The sequence below is a fragment of the Euwallacea similis genome, chromosome 13, assembly GCF_039881205.1.
Source record: "Euwallacea similis isolate ESF13 chromosome 13, ESF131.1, whole genome shotgun sequence".
Lineage (NCBI taxonomy): Eukaryota > Metazoa > Arthropoda > Insecta > Coleoptera > Curculionidae > Euwallacea > Euwallacea similis.
The window spans coordinates 4,622,157-4,642,876 of record NC_089621.1 but is presented as its reverse complement, the minus strand read 5'-3'; the positions used below and the strand labels follow the sequence as shown (position 1 = coordinate 4,642,876).

Here is a 20,720-nt window from a genome sequence, read left to right as displayed (position 1 = left end):
AGTGATAGCGATATTTTGTCTAGTTAATTAATACAATAAATGTTCCCTTTGTGGATACTTGGTAATTCCGGACACGTAATAATAACGGACAATTCTTAGGTCAATGAATTTAATAATAGGGAATTTCCAGTATTAGACCTTTAAATAACGGACCTTTTATAAGACGAATGTGGGATTCTTTTCTTTTCACCCCGATATAGAAATATGTGTTAAATTACGTCTCCTAGCGGACAGACTAGAGGACATTTACTGCTTATGGCTTTAAATTTTCACATTCAGGCCAACTTTTATGGTTCTGTTTATATGGTCTTACGACCTGATTGCAGCCCTTTAACATAAATTGTAATTATGTTTATTCTTAATGTTCTGAATTTTTGAGCCGTCCTATACAATATTGTGTTCCTAACTCGTATGAAATCTTTAATTCACAATTCATGTTTGATTAAAAAATAAGCATAATTGAACTGCAAGCAACAAAAATGCTGTTTTTACCAAATAGCCATTTTACCAATACCGGTATTGACTTAAATCGTTTTTTGCTGGTTACCCGTCAGAAAATATAAGACGACCATACAGACCATGGAGGACGTATGGAGATTATGTTTTTTTTCAATTCAAGAGCTATTTTTTTCAAGTTTTGTTTAAATATCTGTCGATACTCAGTTGCCATAGAAATACGGTTTTTCTTTAGTATCATTCTGGCAGATCACATCAAGCGAGTAAATTGATATTAAAGTTTTGATCTTAGTGTATTTTGATTATGGCAATTGCAATCCAAATTCCCGCCAAATGCGAGGTGCGTCCAGTGACTCGTTTACACCACAGTTACTGCAGCATCGTACTGTGGATCTCTGAAACGTCTAAAAAGAGCGACACCAAACATAAAGAGAGATATGTGGTTCTCACGAGAAGTCTCACTTTATGGCAATACACATCCCATTCAGCAGTACGGACTAAAGAGCTGCTTAAGAATTTCGGATGGGTAGTGTTTGACCATCCACCGTACAGCCCCGAATTGCCATCAAGTGACTTTTACTCGTTCGTTAGGATAGAAGTGTGACAGGGAAAGCAATGATTTAACACAGATAAGAAATTGAAATGATGTGTGGAACATTGGCTTAGTACATAGGTGACCCGTTAAGACAAATATCTTAAATCTTAATGTCCTTGGCGACTATGCCGAAAAGTAGTTAGGATACATAAGTAACTTTTATGTAAAGCAGTCGCTTTTTTGTAAGCACATAGGGGACATTTTTAACCATAATTATCACACATAATTATAAACATTTCTACAGAATAGTAAAAGCTTTCAGGAATTATGGAACAAGTATGTTTGTTTCTTTATGAAATTAGAGACCCGCGACGACGACGGAAAATGTACAGAAAACACTTCTGTCGCAACAAATTTCTATGTTGTCCTCTAGCTATTGCGGTAGGAACAGGTTCTCATTAATCATGACTTCCAAGCTGTTCCATGCTCGGATGGTCTTGATGAGTTCAACAGAATACAATAGGTTTTTGTTTTGTTTCGAGAGTCAGCATGACTAACATATAGAGTGACTCTGAAAAAACATATTTTCAATTTTAATTTCACTGTTGTTGAATTTTTCTGCTCTAAACGCGTTCAGGTTTTTTAAAACTTTTGTTGGTTGATGCTCCACGAATCGTTTCCAAACTTGTATTTTTTGTCGAATTTTAAAGAGTGAAGAGTGCGAGAAAGGTTGAGAAAAGAGTTCAAAAAATCTAAAAAAATATAGGATGTCACTTAAAAATCTCGAGTTCTAGACATTTCCGAACAAACTGAAAGAGTCCAAACGGTAAAAGTATTTTTCGAAACTCTAAATTTTATTCACCGCCCAAGTAGGACGTCCGCTTTTTCTACAGGACGCCCTAGTTGGGTGGTTTTTCTACGTTTTATCAGAAACCGCGAGAATCGCTCTAAACAAAAATTTGCTTTTTTCCTTATTATTATTCGGCCAAAGATCAAGTCCATCAATAAGTCAAACACCCATAGCCGGTAGCCCTTTAGTGAGGCGTTACGTCTCAAAGCAGTTTGTCAAGTCTTGCTGACACCTGCGTCATAATTCTAAATATTGACTTTAACAGACTTTAAAATTTTAGCTTAAATTTAATGTGAAACTGTGGTAAAATTAATATTGATGTTTGCTTTCAAAGTTGAAATGTAAATGTTGGCTCAATTTCGCTTTACTCTTAAATCCTTTACGGGCGCCATGCTGATATCAAATATCAAGTGTACATATCTCGAAAATGATGGAGAAGCGGGTGTTATATTGAAAATATATAAAAGTGCAAGCAGAGTACAGTAATAATATGGCAACCTGAAAAACCTTGAATTTAATTTAAGAATACTAGCTTTATTGGGTCACCGTGTATATATATTTTAGATAAAGCCCTACCTAAAAATAGCAGAGTTCAAGCCAGAAAATTGTAAGTCATAAATTTTACTGCATTCTTTTTGATATAAATCTTACAGGTTTAAAAATGTCGTAGAATCTTTTAGTTCTAAGGTAGAGAAATTCCGGAAAAAAGAAAAATATCTAACATGCACGCGCATTTTTATTTCGGAAAAAAATGTGTATTGTTAGCAGGGCGATTCTTTATTTAATGGTCTATATATTTTATTGATTTTTTACTGAAACCTTATAAAGAAAAAGACAGAACTTTAACTTTACAGCAATAAAATTAGGAATGACTGACATTAATTCCTGACAAAAGATAATTTTATGAATCTCCCCCATTTTATTAACCTCAATATATTATATTTTATGCTGATGTTCCTACGCGATTAAATGAGAAAAAAGCCATATTTTCCGCGCTTCTTTAGACTTTTTCTGAATGCATGTGCAAATAGTTACAATATGAAACACCTACATCTTGTCTTAAGAAAAATACTCGTTCCTTTTCTTTAAGAACTTTCATATTTGCCGAGTTGAAGTAAAATTGCACTTCGTGGGAAGTTTATAATTTATCTTGCCAACTTCTGAACATCGTACAAAACACATTTACATACTTCGAACTCCCACTTGAAAAAGTTTCAATATCGCGTTGGCCCGATCTTTTGCCCCACAAATCTCACTGAGATACAGTAATCGATCTGGGTGTTTAAATTCTAAAATCACATGACTGTGAAAACTTGAGACCCACGAGGGGAAAAAGATGCAATTTTGAAACTTATCCTGTTTTTGGAGCTACCGAAATTCGATGAACGCTTGCGCCTGATTCTTCAAAATTGCACGCGCCCCATTGTCGCCAGTTTCAGTGTTTGCCTTCAATGCTCCCACGTCGAACCGCCAACCGTTTCGCCCGAATTTTACTCGTTAATGTGCGCTTCGTTATGATGCAGTTTTGCGAACTGCAAACTGACTCTAAAACTCCAAAAAACTGCTAAAAGGATCATTTTCGAAAATCCCACGCAGCGCTATAAACTTTCACAACTGCTTTCGCGGTGTGTCATAACTTCATAAAGTATGACGGACGCTTTATAAAAGTTATCGGCAAGAGGTGGTTTATGGACTCCTCTCAATCTGGAATTCTATTTGGAAGTTGGTGATTTCCTAATATTGCAGCTTCTGGTTCCTGGACGAAATGTGTAAGTATGAGTTGAGTTTAGGCAATAAATCCTAATTGTTATTAGTGGTGAATAGGTCCAATTTATGGGCTTCGTGGCAAACACGATAAACTGGAAAATTAATGAAGGCCACCGGATAATCAGTGATTGTGAGCTCTAGTGGGGGAGCGTACTGAGGGATCATAATGGGACTCATCCTGGGTTAATAGAAATTTCATTATAGTCGTTAATTGGGTTTGCTAACATATTCATTACAGGAAATTAAACTTAAACATTTTTTGCATTGCGGACAAAAATTTACTGGGTTTTTCCTTAAAATTCTAAAAAGGTCATTAGGCGGATTACTAGTAAATTCACGTAAATGAAAATAATTATCCCCGGTTTCTAACAACTTAACACCTCTTTTGCTCCTGAGGGACTAACAAACCACCATACTTTTTTATTTCCTTGGAAGTCCTGAAGGTCGTTTGAAGGTCCCAGTGATAAACCCCAGCACCTTATTTAACTGCAAAACCCTTTGTTTCAATTCTGGCTATAGAAGAAAGGTATTATTACCGTAACAAATGTCCCATCACTTTCAGATGGGCTACCATCCCTTTTGTCTAGAGCTCTTAAGAATAATATACGTCGAGCGGCCTTGAAAGTTGGCTTAAGGCAATATATATTTTTTTATTAAAGGGGCACATGGTGGTTTGTCCGAAATTTCAAGTTGCATAAATGATTGAATTAACCCCACAAGAACTTTCCGCACATTTCCCATCGGGTCGCAAACTTTTTAATGAAAAATACTAACGAGTCTCGGGTTACACGAATTGCTCTCATTTTTGCTTATTTATATTACAGCAGATTGCAATTAGGTTAATTAATCACACAGATGAGTGACTTTTTGTATGAAATATTAAATACCACTTACAGATAGTATCCATTAAATAAACAAAGTATTTCTTATAAAGCTCCTTAAGTCACAAGAACACACGTATTCATACTTTTATATGACCCATATGTTTTCGTTTTCTTAGTTCAAGCTTTTATGTAGCTAAACATGAATTTTACATAAAATATTCAACAATGCCGACTTCGTTATTGGGGAATGGAAATGGGTGGACTTTAAATGTTTATAAAACGAATATAATAATCAAAATTTGTAATACATGAAAGATTATTTGAAGTATAATTTTATTTCATTAATGGGCATGTTCGGTTGTAATTAAATTTTATTATTCAATTCCGTTTTTCTACGGTACTTCGTTTGTTGTAGGTTTAATGATTTTGTAAAATGGGAAACAATGGGATAGACAATTTCATTTATTTTTTTATTTACACCAAATAATGTTCAAGCAGGAGAATATTTCTCCGGAAGTTCCTCTAGAAGTTCTGCAAGGTCTAATGACTTACAAAACTAATAAAACTGGTATGTTTCTCCGCCGAGAGATGAATTTCAGTTATTTCATGGCATCTACACTATCCCAAACTCGTCTAAACTAACTTAATTATTTTTTACGATTTTTCCGAAACTTGAACTGACCTAATATCCTTAAGAAACATCCCAATCACTTAAATCTTGCTGATTTTTATGAATTTCCCAGTGTCCTGAATTTATATAGTTTTTTTTTCAATTTCCAGTATCCTTCACCTTTTTTCTTATGTTTATTTGATATTTTCGTAGATTAAGTTTAATGCCCACAAGTTTTCATATTACAATATGAGTTATCTAATATAGGGACGTTTAAATATATGTTTAGTTTTTTGAACTGTTTTCGCAGCGAACTCCCGGAAATTTTCCTTTTTTAAGACATAAAATCGACAACGGTTAAAACTAGATGACTGATTGCTGAAAGCTTAACAAGGAAAAGTAACTGAAAATGTGCAACTTCAATATGATGTCCATAAAAAATAAAAAGCTTGCCGTATGTTATGTTTTTGAACGAGATGAAAGATCTAATAACAGCTTTTAAATACTGAAAAAAAGTAATTTTGCATGTTACTGATTCTGCAAGAAAGGTTCTTTCACACATTATGTATTTTGTTTAAATCATTACAATGTGTCTTGAGATATCGGTTAGTTACCAACGTTCGATGGGATTCACAGATTTCACTTTTTTTGATGTTCCGATGTTGTGTCGTTAAGTTATACTTACGGATGAAATAGCACGAATAGTTCTAAATCATCCTCATGATAGCAATACTCTAATCAATCGAAGTTCAAAACTGAGAAATATCCCCTCCTTCATTTAATTATTCTTAACCCTAATCCCGAGTAGTGGCACATTATCTGGGTTTCCAGAAATATGCAAATTATTTTTTAAATTGCAAACTTCCCCTTCGAGTTTTTACCACAAACAACTACTAATTTCCATTTTAATATGTCTGCAAAATAAAAATGGCTTTTCCTCTTGGCCTGCCCTATAGTAATTACCGCAGCTCTTATGGATGGTCGCAAAAATCACTATAAGCATTCCAAAGTGGATATATTTCAAAATTTAGACGTTTAAAGGACTAAAATTCGGAATGTAAGTTCCGTGGAAGTAATAAATGAGGTTACTGAAGGAGAGCTTTTGGATTATTGTATGTAATTACTCAAAGTTGTGGGCCAAAATCCAATCATCCATATAGCGATCGGTAAGCCGATAAATTTGCAAACAACTTTCAGATGGGAAAATTGACGAGGGTTAACGTTTCATTTTATTCAGTTATTAAACTTTCGACCTAAGCCTAAATCCGTTGTATCCAATAAAGAAAAATTAGAAAAGTTTTCCTTTAGTCGCCGTTGCGTCTCCGTCTAATTTTTATATGAAATTGCCAAACGTTCTGTTGGGACGTGCAAACTATCTGATACTCTGGATAGAGATGAGGCTTTCGAGGTCAATAGTCAAAGAAACTGCCCTCGAGGGCATTTGTCTCATCAAAAGGATACAGCAGTTGTTGGTTTTAGTTCCTCCCTCGCAATGTGGGTGAAATCAGGGCTCCTGCCCTTGAACGGTACTCCCAACCTGCATAAATCCTGGAATTATCCCATTTCCTCTGCTAACTTGCTTATTCCGCTCAGTTTCCAGCACATATTCATATTATAATGTAAATTCGGTCTGAGCGAACTTTTGGGAACGTAAAACTATTAGATGACGCCAACCACGCCAAGAAGCAAGCAATAAAACTTTAGTTTACGGTTTAGATTCAATTTAGCATTTATATGGTATTAACATACGAAGTTTTGCGTTAAGCATTTATATTACTGTAATTTTCAGATAAAATAGAATTTAATTAGGATTTCCAGAGGCTCCCAACTGTAAACAAGCACCGAATTCAATCAATTTCACTATTGCTAATATCGCGCATAACTTTTGACGCACAGATGCGTTCAAATTAATATTTATTTATGTCTTAGTTTCCAGAGCGGCAATAATGAGTTTACAACTAGCGGGCGTTATATTTATACGTTTAACGGGCGCCCGCTGGTCTTGGCAATGGGCCGTAGAGTAAAGATAAGTATAGGCGTCGCGGGTCTGTTTTGCTTCTCTCTTGTAAGGCAAAGTGAACACAATATCATGTGTGCGTAAAACGTTGTGCGTATCATGGGCCGAAAGAAGAATTAGGTTTTTGACCAGATAAAGCCCAGCCGTGGGCGTAATCTTCTTTCAACCCCTACACGTAAATAACTATTTATTTGGGTAGTAAAATAAATGTGTATCCGGAGTCCATTCTCCAAGCAGCCGTCTCTTACTATTTTTATAAGCAGAGGAATGTGGAATTTGGAAACCCTGCCACTGGATATATCATAAAACTGAAATATGACCCAGACCCAGAGAAAAAGGGGAAAGGAAAACCATTCCAACTGGCGTCTAAGCTTTGGAAGTTAGTGAAGCCTGGCAAAGATACAAGCCTGGTAACGACGTACAAAATTTTATATATTTATTCAGAGTCAGATGGTAAAAAAGAGATTGATATAACTTTTATTTTAAGTTTTACACAGAAGGAAAGAGATTGGCAATACGGTATCAGACGGGGAGACATGTTCATTAACCTTATCGAAATGGTTGAATGGAGTGAACAGGAAGAAATACGTTCCTCAAAAACTGTTTTTCCTTTTAGGCCAACAAAATTGATCTAAAACTCTTTATGCAAGGCATGTCGGAACGATTATATGGTCTATTGAAAGCGGATCAAAGTATGTATGCCGCTTGGTGATTGAAAAATGAATCCACTTTACTGTTTTAGAACCTGCATAAAAAGCAATCACGTGTCAGATTGGGTAATCAATCGAATTGGACACTGAATTGCACTTTTCTTTCGTACAAAACGATTTGGATCAATCTCATTTCAATAGTGAAACCGGACTTGAATAAATGATGAAGGAGTGTTAATACTGATATGAGGTTTTTCTAGAAAAGTCTACATTAATTATTATTCAGAGGCGGAGCTGAATAAGTGAGATTAATTGAAAGAATTCGGGGAAAATTTCTCTGCGTTTGAAGTAGAGATTGTAAAGTCAAAAATCATGATAATTTTCTTATTGGAAACCGAAGGTATTTGACCTCCTGGAGTAAAAATCTAAAAATTCTTGGTTCGGATTGGTGTTAATAATTTTAAGAATTTAAATTTAAATTTAATTTAATAACAATTCAATTGATGAATGGACGATTTTGTTTCTTTTCATCAGTTAATAAAATTTCTGTTTATGCCATTCTTCAGTTAAAATATTTTGATCGCGAAGTCCGTGCTTATTTTCGCAGATTTCCCGTTTTGTATGCTAAGTAATAACAAAATAAAGCCACGATTTTATTAACAGTAAGTGTTCAAGAAAACGGAACAATTGAAATTTCGAAGTTTGAAATTCACAGACAAAAGGAAATTGTTTCTGGCGAAGAACGGACACTTTTAATCATCGACAACGGTTGCTAGTTTCCGTAACTCGCGTCCCAATGACAAAACTTTTAAACCAATTTCTGAATCATTTCAAGTGGTTCACTTAATCCGAGATTAGTTTTAGGTTTGTCCGCCTTTTTTTCCCTATTTAAGGTGGCTTCTCTTATAATACCGTTGACTCGAAAGAATATAGCAATTGCCGCTAGATTAAAAATGCTACGTACAATCTCGAATGCAGGCTTTGCGTTAATTAAATACTTTGTAGCCATAAGCCTCGCTAAGAAACTTAAATTTTCGATTATAACTTCTTAGTTGTTAAAGCACCGCAAAATGCTATAATTCCAAGCAGATTCTTTAAGCCGCTCTCCAAACAACTTCCCAACAAATTAGTACCGCATAAACTTCTCATGAAGTGAGCCATCCTTCGCTAAAAATAACAAAGCCAGAGCAATAGTCCGATTCTACATCACTTTTGGTAAACAAGAACATAAATCCGAACGATTCTAGGTCCAAATATATTTCTATGTTGATAAGAGTTTAGTAAGTCGTAGATCCAGGCGATAAAGCAAATAGTGGATGAGCCACTTTAGAAATACTGAACTAGCTTGTTATTTTGCCTATAGTGATTTTGGGGCTTAGTCGGGTCCATTGTGAAGGACTACGAGAGGTTTGGTGATATTTTTGCTGGCTTTATAGGAAAGGTTAGAAGAATCACAGCATAACAATTCACAATTCAAATTTGGGAAATTGCGACTTAATCTTAAATATAGCTAATGGTCTTAATTTGCTTACATATTCGTTTGGATTAGGCAAACCTGGAAAAGGGAGGTTAAAACTTGGCTTCCCAATACCTTACTTAAATACAAATAAATTTGAATTTGGGGAGAAACAGTTTGTGAAACAGAATAAAGAAGATTAATTTTGGTCTTTCACGTCCTTAAGTTTCAGATTCGTTTGTGTAGTTTATTTTGATGCAATTAAGGTGTTACTAAATATAAATGTAATTACGTTGTTTTAATGAAAAGAAAATATTCGGAGACCGGAAAATGTGTGTGAAGCCGCAAGGGTACTATAAGCGTGTTGACAATAATAATTAATATTATTACCATTATTAATACATTATTGTTACATTATTGTAGTTATTGCTATCATTATTATTATTGTCATTATTATTATATTATTATTCGTTTACTAAGTTGTTAGGGATCGACACTAGCAAATAAAGTTATGAGCATATAGAGTCAAGCGTCAAGAAGAACAAAGCGTAAAATTTGAAGGGAAAAACGATACAAAATAATAAAATTCAATGACGATTTAATCGGTCCCATCGTACAAAAATGTGGTTTTTCTATTCGGGTGAGAAAAGGGGCATTTTTTTGTATGCCTTCTAATGCAAAATGTGAATGCCAAACGAGATCCGAAGATTACTTGCAATAAATTCATAAAATTAGTGACTCCAACAAGAAAAAACGGTGCTATTTTTGCCCAGAAAGCCGTGATTTATTTATTATCAGAGATATCGGAGTAGACAAAAAGATAAAAATAAAGTATTAGGAAAAAATATTCCTCGAATGTCATTTAAAGTGCGAAATTTTGTAAACATCGTCATAATTTACGGGGCGCCTCAAAAATTAGGAAAAAAATATGATATATGATATATTTAGTCCGTCCAGTATGCGACGATAATGGACTTGGCTAAAAATGTAGGAATAAGCGTGAAAAAATCGCTAAATTCGGAAAGTAAATTTAAGAGTTATTTAACATAAAATTTGTGGTCTTTTTTTAATGGTCTGATCATTTTGATTTGGGTTGTTATAAGGTTAGTTCGTTGTAAACTGAATATTTGTAACCGTAGTGCACTCATCTCTTGGGTGCTTCATTACAGCTTTTTGGTATTGCTTCAATATTCAACTAGAGTTCCATTATCGGAATTATCTATTTCTACCGAATTGGGACTGCAAGCCTGTTTCCGGTTATTTTGGTTCATTGTTGTCCTCTATTTCTGGTCCTTCCGGGTAATTCATCAGTTATTCAATATAGTATTTTGCTTTAAAATCATATGGCAACTCCTTACCTACAGCGGTTGGTTTTCGGAACTTTTGTTGAAAGTGCCTGGTACTACTGTTTTTGCGTGCTATGATAATAATGATGGGTATTATGACAAATAAGAGAAGGCTTAAATCTACGAATAATCATAAAACACTCACCTCTAGAGACCATGCTTGATAAGTTGATCTAAAATTTACTATTAGAGTTTAACTTTGTTATAATTTAAAAATAATGTTATTAAAGCTACTTCAGGCTTAGGATTCCTTGAAAAGGTATCTATAATATATTCAGAGGAAGGGGAAACCCCAGCTGATTTAACTCAAGTTTCATAAATGCGAAAACTGGGAATCTGCTTAATTGGGCCCTCAAAAAAGATATGATCAAAGAGCGGTTGATCATATTCGCAAAAGAGGTCGTCTTTGACGATTTTGCTAGTAAAAAGATACTGATAATTTTTGCATAGCTTCTACAGAGTAGGTAGCTAAAAGGGAGTATAGCGAATGGCTCGTTTTGCAGCAAATGCTTCAAACAAAGCAACAAAATCTGCAAAAAACTGATATTTTACCAAGTAATTAAAACATTTTTAAAATACTCGATTGACTGCCGAGTATCGATGCTCGCTAGTGGTACGATGCTTGTACTAAAATCTGCTAGTCGTGAATCTCTAAGTAATAAGGAACGAAAACAGGATTTTCCTGGGATAACCTATGTCAGTATAGATATAATATTCGCTAAATCAATTGAGTTTACTCAATAGCTATATTCATAGTCGATTGATCGTCACCGATTTTCCAGCGTTCTCCTACTCAAAGAAAAGGGGTCCACAAGTGTTAAGCTTAACACTGCGAGTATAACAAATTTGATTATGAAATAGATAGTATTAATCGTCCTAATTTAAACTATTCTGATAACAACAGTAGAACACATTATCATTACTATATCACATTTATTATATTATTATATTACAACATTTTTTTGACGGTTGCTTCATGGATTTGGAAGACAGACTATTCAGAAAATCCGCTAAGAACGACGACCCCCCACTACTCTAATTGGAAAAATGCTCTATTTGGTTTGGTCATTGATCATCACCTGAAATGAGTATGAACTAACCTGAACTAAACAATACAATTAAACAAATGAACTGAACTGTAATTCACTGTAAATTGAAAAGCAAATTCAATTAAAAGACTTATTAAGTAGGAGTTTAAGATGTGCCCCTTAAATGTTACTTATACGAGTTACGTATTGTACCTATGCAGTTATGTGTATGTTTTCGTATTGATTTTTAGTATCTTGGGATGTGGCAATGAAGCTGCCTAAGGTTGGCAGTTAAAAAAACTGTTTTCGTCTTTTTGTTAGTCTAATTCTCGGGTTATAGCAAACCAAACCAACACTAATAACAATTTTGAAGGATTGTTAAGCAGAAAAATTTAATCTTGTTGCCTATAACTGTACACTTAGTGAAAGTTAGAACCATACCCTGATTTTAAAGAGTCTCTAAGGACGCAACATTAGTTTTGTAAAGCCAAGGTATATTTGGCTGTTAAGAACATAGTAAATCTGGGGTAGGTACCTTAAATTCATCTATAAGACAGTTTAAGGCACCTGAAATGAATTTCGTAGCACCGAAAGGAACAAATTGAAGGCTGTTCAGGTCTTATTGCAAGGCCTTAGTAATAGACGCTATAGCAAGTAGGGGCTTTTAAAATACGGTAAAACTAGACCTTGCTATGCGGTAAAGTCTAGAAAGGATTAGTGAAACGATCCGGAAAACGCTCGTTTCAATGGTGAAACTGGACTTGAATAAATCTTGAATAAATGATGAAAGAGTGGTAATATTTATAAGATTTTTCGTGAAAAATTTATAATATTTGTTAGTGGGAGCCGGGGGTAAACAAAGGAAATTCATTGAGAAAAGCTGGAGGGAGTTTTTTTTATGTATAAATTAAAGAAGTAGAGGTATGAAATTTTCATTTTCGTTTCACATGGTCTGGAAAAATTCTGGCGAACGTATTTTAGATAATCCATTTTGTTTTAGTTTTTTTGTCGCTTTATGAATCCTAGGGTTATGCTTTCCTTGGATTAAAACATTTTGGCCATGGTACACAGTCATTTCCCGTTTCGTAGCATGAATAATGACAAAATCAAGCTGTGATTTTACTCTCAGTAAGTGCTCAAGAAAATGAAACAATTGAAATCCCAAAGTTTGAAATTCGCAGGCAAAAGGAAATTGTTTCTGGCAAAGAACGGACACTTTTAATCATCGACAACGGTTGCTAATTTCCGTAGCTCGCCTTCCAACGACAAAACTTTGAAACCAATAACCTGAATCACTTGAAGTGGCTCATTTAATCCGAGATTAGTTTTACGTCCATCCGGCCTTTTTTCCCTTGTTTAAAGCTACTGCTCTTATAATAACTTTTTACTCGAAAAAATACAGCAATAATTGTTGTCAGATAAAGAACTCCCTGTCCCACATTGAAATCAACATCGGTGTTAATTAAATACTTCGCAGCCACAAGAACTGCTAACAAGCTTCAATGCCGCTTCGAAACTTCAATTTTCGATTATAATTGCTTCGTTATTAAGCACTGCAAAATCAATTCAAGTTCTGAAAGATTCTTTAAACCGCTGTTTAAACGACCTCCCGATAAATTAATACCGAATAAACCCCTTATTAAGTCATGCATCCACGGCTAAAAATAACAAAGTCGAAGCAAAAGTCTGACTCTGTTTATTTCCCTTTTGGTAAACAAGCACATAAATCCAAACGATTTTGGGTTCAGATTTATTTCCATGTCGGTAAGAGTTTGGTAAGTCACAGATCGGGACGATAAACCAGCTAGTGGACCAGTCACTTCAGAGGCTGATACCAAATTAGTTTGTTATTTTGCCTATCTCTGGATTGCTTTTTCGGGGCTTAGTTGGGACCATTCTGATAAACTGCGATAGGTTTAGTAATTTTGTTGTTGGTTCTACTGAAAAGGTCATAAGAATTCCAGCGTAACAATTCGCAATTCAAATTTGGGAAATTGCAGCCTACGTCTAGATATAACTGTCGTTTTAATTTGCTTACATATTGATTTGAATCAGGCGAACCTGGAAAGGGTCGTTAAAACTTGGGTTTCTAATACCTTACTTAAATAGAAATAAGTTTGAAATTGGAGAGAAGCCGTTTGTGTAACCCAATAAGGAAGATTAATGTTGGTCTTTCACGGGCTAATAATTTATGGTAACATTCCCAAGGTTGGGATTAAGCTGTATAGTTTATTTTAATACAACTTAACATGAAAACCTTAAAGTTACATTAACCGAAAAGTGTTAATTTCGGGACTAATTGCACGATATATTTCATAGCAAAACCCCTTCACGTCTGATCGTGCAAAAGTACCTATTTGGACACTTGTGGGTAGGCACTTTTAGGGTCGCTTTTACAAGATCAGTTTAAACTCCTATATGAGGTTTAAACTTCAAATCAATAAACATTTGCGTTTTACAACTATCGTAAACTCCAATCTGAGGTTCAACCGATACCGGGACTTCGGGTATGATTTAAATCCCAATCCGCACTTTACTACCTAAAAAAGAGGTTATATTACGACTGTTGGGGAAGTGCGAATGGAAACACACAACATATAAATCATTTCTGATTTGAACATTTTCGATGTGTATTTACCAATATTTCCCAAAGAGTGTTCAAATAACGATAGGTCAAACAAGACTGTTACCAAAAACATGTTTAATCAGTATTTTTCTTAAATCTTCGGCTTAAACTAAGAAAAGAGTGGCCTTTAAGAAAGGTAAATCTAACTAGTAGCGTGGATATTACATAAAAACTAAAAGAAGCCGGAAATGTTTATTGTGTGCTTGATATACAGGATATGCCTTGAAGTCCTAAATTCGAAACAGGAATGTTGCTTCTTCCTTATTCATTTTTCTGTCCGATGTAATTTCATTAGTTTAATTTTTTTTTATTTCATAGTGTAGGCCTCAAATTTTCTCTACTAATGCAATATATTGACAACAATTGATGATATCCTTTTCCTTATGTCTACAGTGAGCCCAAATAAATAACGAACAGCATATATGGAAAGTATGGGGCTGCGATTCCAAAATAACTTTATTTTATCTTAGAACTGTCAGTTTAATTCGTGTTTCTGAGTGAACTTCCCTGTTCTAAATATCTTTTCGAACATAAAAAAGCTTCTGCACTACTTTACCTTAGAAGTTTAAGGTTGATCCAAATTCAATTGACTCGTTTTTTTCACTTCTGAGCGCCATATTCAGGTTTTCTTAGGGGAATTCCAATAAAATTTAAATAAAAAGTTTTGTTAGAAAACACGTTTTGGAAAAATCTTGCAATTCCTTTGTGTATTTCTATCCTTCTCCATTGATAATTTACTGAAGTTTTAGTTCAAATCAAGTCAAATCAAGAAGCGTCAAAATCAAGCACAATCAATAATAAACTAAATATACGAAAAAAAGTCTCCATCGCTACAGAGATCTAACTTGAAAGCAGACACTAAAACCCCATTGAGGGTCCGACATCCGATTGCTACATGGGTTTTCGATATATTCGTAGGAGCTTTCGTGGTCGTACAAAGCCCTTCACTCTGCAGTGCCTGAAGGCTCTGTAAAACTGTTAGATCTGGTACCCTAATTCCAGAAAAAATCAGAATCTGGAAAGAAATTCAATTTCTATTAATTCCTTCTTCTCTTTTTGCGCAATTCCGGTTGTGTAGTGTTGTAGTTCAATCAGAACGTATCCAACAGACCCTCCCAACCCCAACTCTTAATCACTCGGTTCTTTTGGAGTTAATTACTTCCTTTAATACATCGATGTCATTACTCCTGATATCACGCTCGTTTTATTACTACCATGACGTTCACCCCGTAATGAAGAAATATCCGCCCTGGATATTAAAACACGTATCATATAAAAAGGAGCACTTTCCCGAAACCGCCCAAGATGGCTTTCAGAATACATTTGATTAATGATGCCCGTAGTGGTAATCGACAGACCTCGAATAATCCAGGCTATTCCAGGCCAATACTTCACACTAAAACGTCTTGTAAGATGTTTTTGGAATGGGCTGAGTTGTCGTCAGTTTTGACGAGTTCTTTAATGTTGACCTCATTAAGGTAAGGATACTTCAATTAACTTTGTTCCTCGATAAGTATCCGAAGGAAAATTGCCTGACCCTTGAAGCTGCACAGTTGCGACGATTCAATCTAATTTTCTGGCCTGTGTAAGGGAATAAGCGAGTCGATTACATGTAATTTTTCACCTAGATATCGAATGAGTCAATCGAAATAAGTCGTTTCCCAGACTGACGGTTCTTGAGAGTTTTTGCCAAATCTCCAGTATATAAATAAACGTCTGCTTAGGGCAGAGTGTTAACGTCTCATTCGTTATATTGTCACCGAGGATTTGGAGGTCGTTTTCATAAGTTCTTGTTTAGTCGGTGGGTTTATAGGAAAACAGATGCCTTCGCTCTATTTTCGCAGAAAATCACATTCATCAGGCAGAATAGAAAATGCTGCAATACAACCGAAATTTATTGTATTGCTGCTGGAAGTTTTGCACAATAATGTCTCGTATCCATTCTATTTCAGATGGTTTTCTCTCCATCATCATTTTGATACCAAATAACGTTATACCTGTAATAGAAACAATGAATGGACGAAGACACGTACCCTAGTCCCTTCGAGGTTGCGGCGGTGCCAATGTGCACACAAAATACCTTTAATACCAGGTAATAATGTCTTGCGTATTAAAACGTTGGGCACAGTTGCTATAACCTGTAACCGCACTTAAAAAGCGGGGCAGATCCACGAAGGTTGAAATAAAATTTTAAATAATAAAACGCATACATGCGAAATGAAAATGCATCCTAAACTCCTAGTCAATAATCCAGAAAGAACTGGATGTAGCAAACAATTATTATTGCAGACATTCCGTAAGAATTGGTCCCATCTTTAGGCCGGAAGGCCGCCATGTGTTAATGTCACTAGAACGTCATTTTCTCGCAGAAATACGTCAGATTTATGGGTCCGTGCATAAAGGGATATTGAGGTTTCCCCAATCTCTCAAACTCCAAAAGTAATTCAAAATAGTAGGAGAGCGGCCTGGGAAGATCAAAATTGTAAATTGTAAATGATTTTCAACGAGGTTCGAGTTGCAAATAAATATTAAATAATAATAGTGTTGACGGTATTTTTGCAAGACATAAGACGTTACTGTGACGTCACTTCCTGCTGATTTCGCCGCCATGTATTATTATTCCAATTGCCAAAAAGGGGGTCCAAATGCTAAAAGGCAATGCTACGTCCAGTATTCTAGAACACAGCTTCTACCTAATGTCAATCGCAACAGATTAGTGACCTTTCGCAGGATCTCCTATTCGTATGCATACTGATTTTCGACCAGAACTTTTTGCGTTATTTTAGATTGATTATAATACCGAACTTAAAACATTTTTAAAATTTTAAATGTAGACTGCAGTATGTTATTATTTATTACCTATACTAATTTTGTCAAAACCAGTACATTTTGAAAAATAATAATCCATAACAAATGTCCATCATGAAATAATGGTTTGAAAGTGTATTCAGCACCAAAAAAAAGGCGTCTAACTAATCATCTTGACGTCATTTTCATACGTCAATATGACGTCGATAATTGGCACTGACGTCTCATGACAGTGAAATATCAGATATTTACGTCACTGCCACGTATCCCAGTCACCTAGATAATACGCGCGAAATGAGAAACTACTGCATTTTCAGGAAATTTTATTTTTGCCCATAAACATTTTTATATTAACTTTTATCACTTGGGGAAAGTCCTTGGCAAGTTTTAGCCACTTTTGAATATGGAGTCTTCTTTCTCTTATTTATAAAATCGGCCGTTTGCCAGAAAATTGATATACCTCCAGTTTCCTTTACACAATTGTTTTGTCTGGGATGCATGAAGGGATTTTGAGATAGTAAACATGAAGCTACTTAATTTTATGAGTTTTTGACTATGAGTTGTTTCCCTCGATTTCGGAATTCGAGTTGAACCTACTCTAAAGGTACACAAAAGAGGGAGAATTGAAAAATAGTAATCCATGCAAAATTCATCCTATTTCTGGTTAATCGAAGGGGCGTCCAATAAGCGTCACATATGGCATGGGACACGATCACAGCTTTGTGGGTTTTTCCACGCCAGTGGCTCGTGCATTCCTATGGAAGGTTGAAATAGGGCCTCTAAAGGGATATTGTTTCGAACGTTTTACCGTTAGAATGATTACAAGCCCTCCGTGAATATTGTTTTAAACTAAAAATGCAAAACTGTACGTTGCTTTAATAGTTTATACATCAAGGACGTAAATGTTAGAAAAAAATCAATGAAATCTATATGGAGCGCAAAAAAATTGCAAACATTATAGTTAGTGAGCGAATTCGGCGAAGCAAACATATTTTATGACGTCATTATTGGCAGATATGAATTCCTCTTTTGGTTTAATGGTAAAATCAATTTTTTATAGCGCTGGTTGAAAGATTATGTTATTTTTCATACGGAATGATCGGTTTTTTGATGGCCACTACTAAAATTGAACTTTAACTAAAATATCGAATGTTAAAAACAAATTAAAGAATAACGAAACTAAATATTCAAACTGGCTACTTCTTGCATTCCCACACTGGTTAAGACGATAGTGAATTTTTCACGTTTCGGCCAAACTTTGATTGTTTTTCTCAAAAAATATTGACAAAACATGTTCGCACGGTGACAAATATGAACAATTTTTTGCCGCTGTACAAATTTCATTGAATTTGTTCCGACGTTTACGTGCTTAAATCTTTGTTGGAGCAGATTTTTTATCCTTTGCGCCTGTTAGTTAGATATGCTCCAAATGGGCTGTCTAGTCGAAGGGCTAATAAAGACGGCATTAATAAAGATAAATGGGGGTGGAGTAAGGGAAAAAATGCGAAATGACAACATTACCGAAAATATATGTTGCAAAGTTTTTCATGGCCTATTTGCAAGAAAATAAGCTGACGATGCGGGAATTTGCAGGCAACGTTTATAAATATGTTAACGGAGACCTTTTTCCGTCAGGCCAGAGTTTTCCTGTTTGGATTTCGGATACACTTTTAACTGTATTTGACGTGTTGCAAACAAATGGGGTTTCCAACTTAAACGGAACGTTTATCGATAAACGTTACGTGACACCGATAAATATACACGAGGGTATAATAAAAACTTTAATCTTATTTGCTGCTTCCGGCCCTATTTGTATTTTCTTCGCGTTACCTGCCTACATGAAAATTATTGGGATATCCATCCTTTCAAGAGACCGATTTTTCAATTTTTTCCTACGTGCATTCAGCTACCGTCTAGAATAAGCCGTTTTGCTTCAAACAATGGAGACATAAATTGATCTGCCGGGAACAGAATTTTAAAAGGCATTACCTCTGTAATTCACTTACCCAGCATTTTCTATCGTATGCAGTTAAGATTGAAAATCAGCACAATTCTATTAGGGCATTGAAATGGATTGCAGGTGTGATTTGTGGATTCTAAAGTATATTTATGAGACCAAATTTGCACTTTATATGCCGAAATTGCCCTAGAAGTTTTAGTTATAATTTCAAATTTAATATACGATTTGCTTTTGAGGTCAGGAGTCAGGATACATCAATTGAGTTTTGGAGCCATGGAAATGTAGTTTGAGGCACCTTCATTTTGGAACCCTTCAAAATGTCGAAAACATTTATCAAAGGGTGACTAAATGAGCTATTACAGCCCGGCACGTGCAGATATTGAAAGCAATTGCTCAATGAATTCCCGAGATATAGGCGCTCAAAATATGAAAGTGTAAAAAACAGATATAGCAGATTTGATCATTTTCAGGCAGTTTGGATTTTACGGTGGTCCGTTGAAATATCACAAATTTTTGCCAAACCCAGAATAATTATAGTTTGCCAACATCTAGACCTTAACGGTAAACGGAACCTGCATTGGGACATACCCATAACCCCCAAAGCTGAAAGAAAGTAAGAATGAAATTGGGCGGGTTCCCTTAAAAAAAACAACATTAATTTTTTACTTATTTATTTCAAAATAGTAAAAACATATCATTATGACTCGATAGGGGAATTAAATTAACATTACCCCTAACACAGATACCATAAAAGCAAAATGACAAAAGTACTAGTCTAGACTTCGAAGCCTCAAATTGCGCTTAAATGAGTTCGGAGATATTGCAAACATATCCAAGTTACTCGATCTATCATATAAGTTACACATAGAGTAAAGCAGTGAAAATTTGAGAACATTAGTTCGGGTTAGAGCGTACAAATAAAGGAGATTTGACCATCTACGAGTAGGATTTGCCCGGGGCATGTTAAAATTAAGTTAACCCAATAGATCCGAGCAATCCAATTTGTTATTTAATAATTTAAATAATGTAAATAACTGGAAATCTGTCGAGTAACATTTCATTGGGGGAAATCCGGGGTGGGTACGTGTGATAAGTATGAAAGCTATGATATCTTTAAAAATCCCTTTGAGGACACTCAATCACCCTTACATGCGCATTATAATTGAAAGATCACATAGTGACTGCATATTCGAGGTTTGACCTCATTAACGAAGGTGAATTCTGATAGTTTTGTCGCTTCCCCACATTTTCTTGCAATCCTCATCTCAAACCTCAGCCTCTTGGATACTTCTAACGCGCCATTTCACTCATTATCATTCAGGAAAAGATTACTGAGATTGCTGTTGTTGCGCTATTTGAAAATTCAGTTACGATTGGCCTTCAGTGGGCCACAATCTTTTATTGTTTTAACTTTTCGAAGAAGCTTAATGTTGTTGGGGTAAGAGGAAAGTTGACATCAAAAATACAGGATATGTTATTCATGAATACGTTGAACAAGAGAAATCCCAAAACACAACCTCTCAGAGGTAGCTGTGCACTCTGTTTCCAGTCAGATACGATGCAATGCATTTTAAAAGGGGTTCAGAATAACCAAAGCTTTGAAGCTTAGGGATGAGAATATTTATGATCCAGTCGATCGAAGTCCTTTGGAAAAGCCAAAATATGTTACGCGAGCCTGAACATTGCAGTAAATTGCCTTCGATATATATTGACTCTTTACTAAGAGATTTGTTATGGTAGATCTATTCACCAAAAATTATAGCACTATTGTAGAAGAACAATTTATT

General features: G+C 35.2%; 1 protein-coding gene across 2 annotated transcripts in view; it reads left to right on the top strand.

The window, feature by feature from the left end:
- The first annotated feature begins 3,291 nt into the window (after nt 1-3,291).
- Nucleotides 3,292-20,720, top strand: part of Dop1R2 (dopamine receptor 2) — a 41,998-nt gene continuing 24,569 nt past the window's right edge. For both annotated transcript variants that reach the window (XM_066396222.1, XM_066396223.1), the window contains exon 1: nt 3,292-3,610. The gene's annotated coding sequence lies outside the window, so the exon portion shown is untranslated. The remainder of the gene's footprint in view (nt 3,611-20,720) is intronic.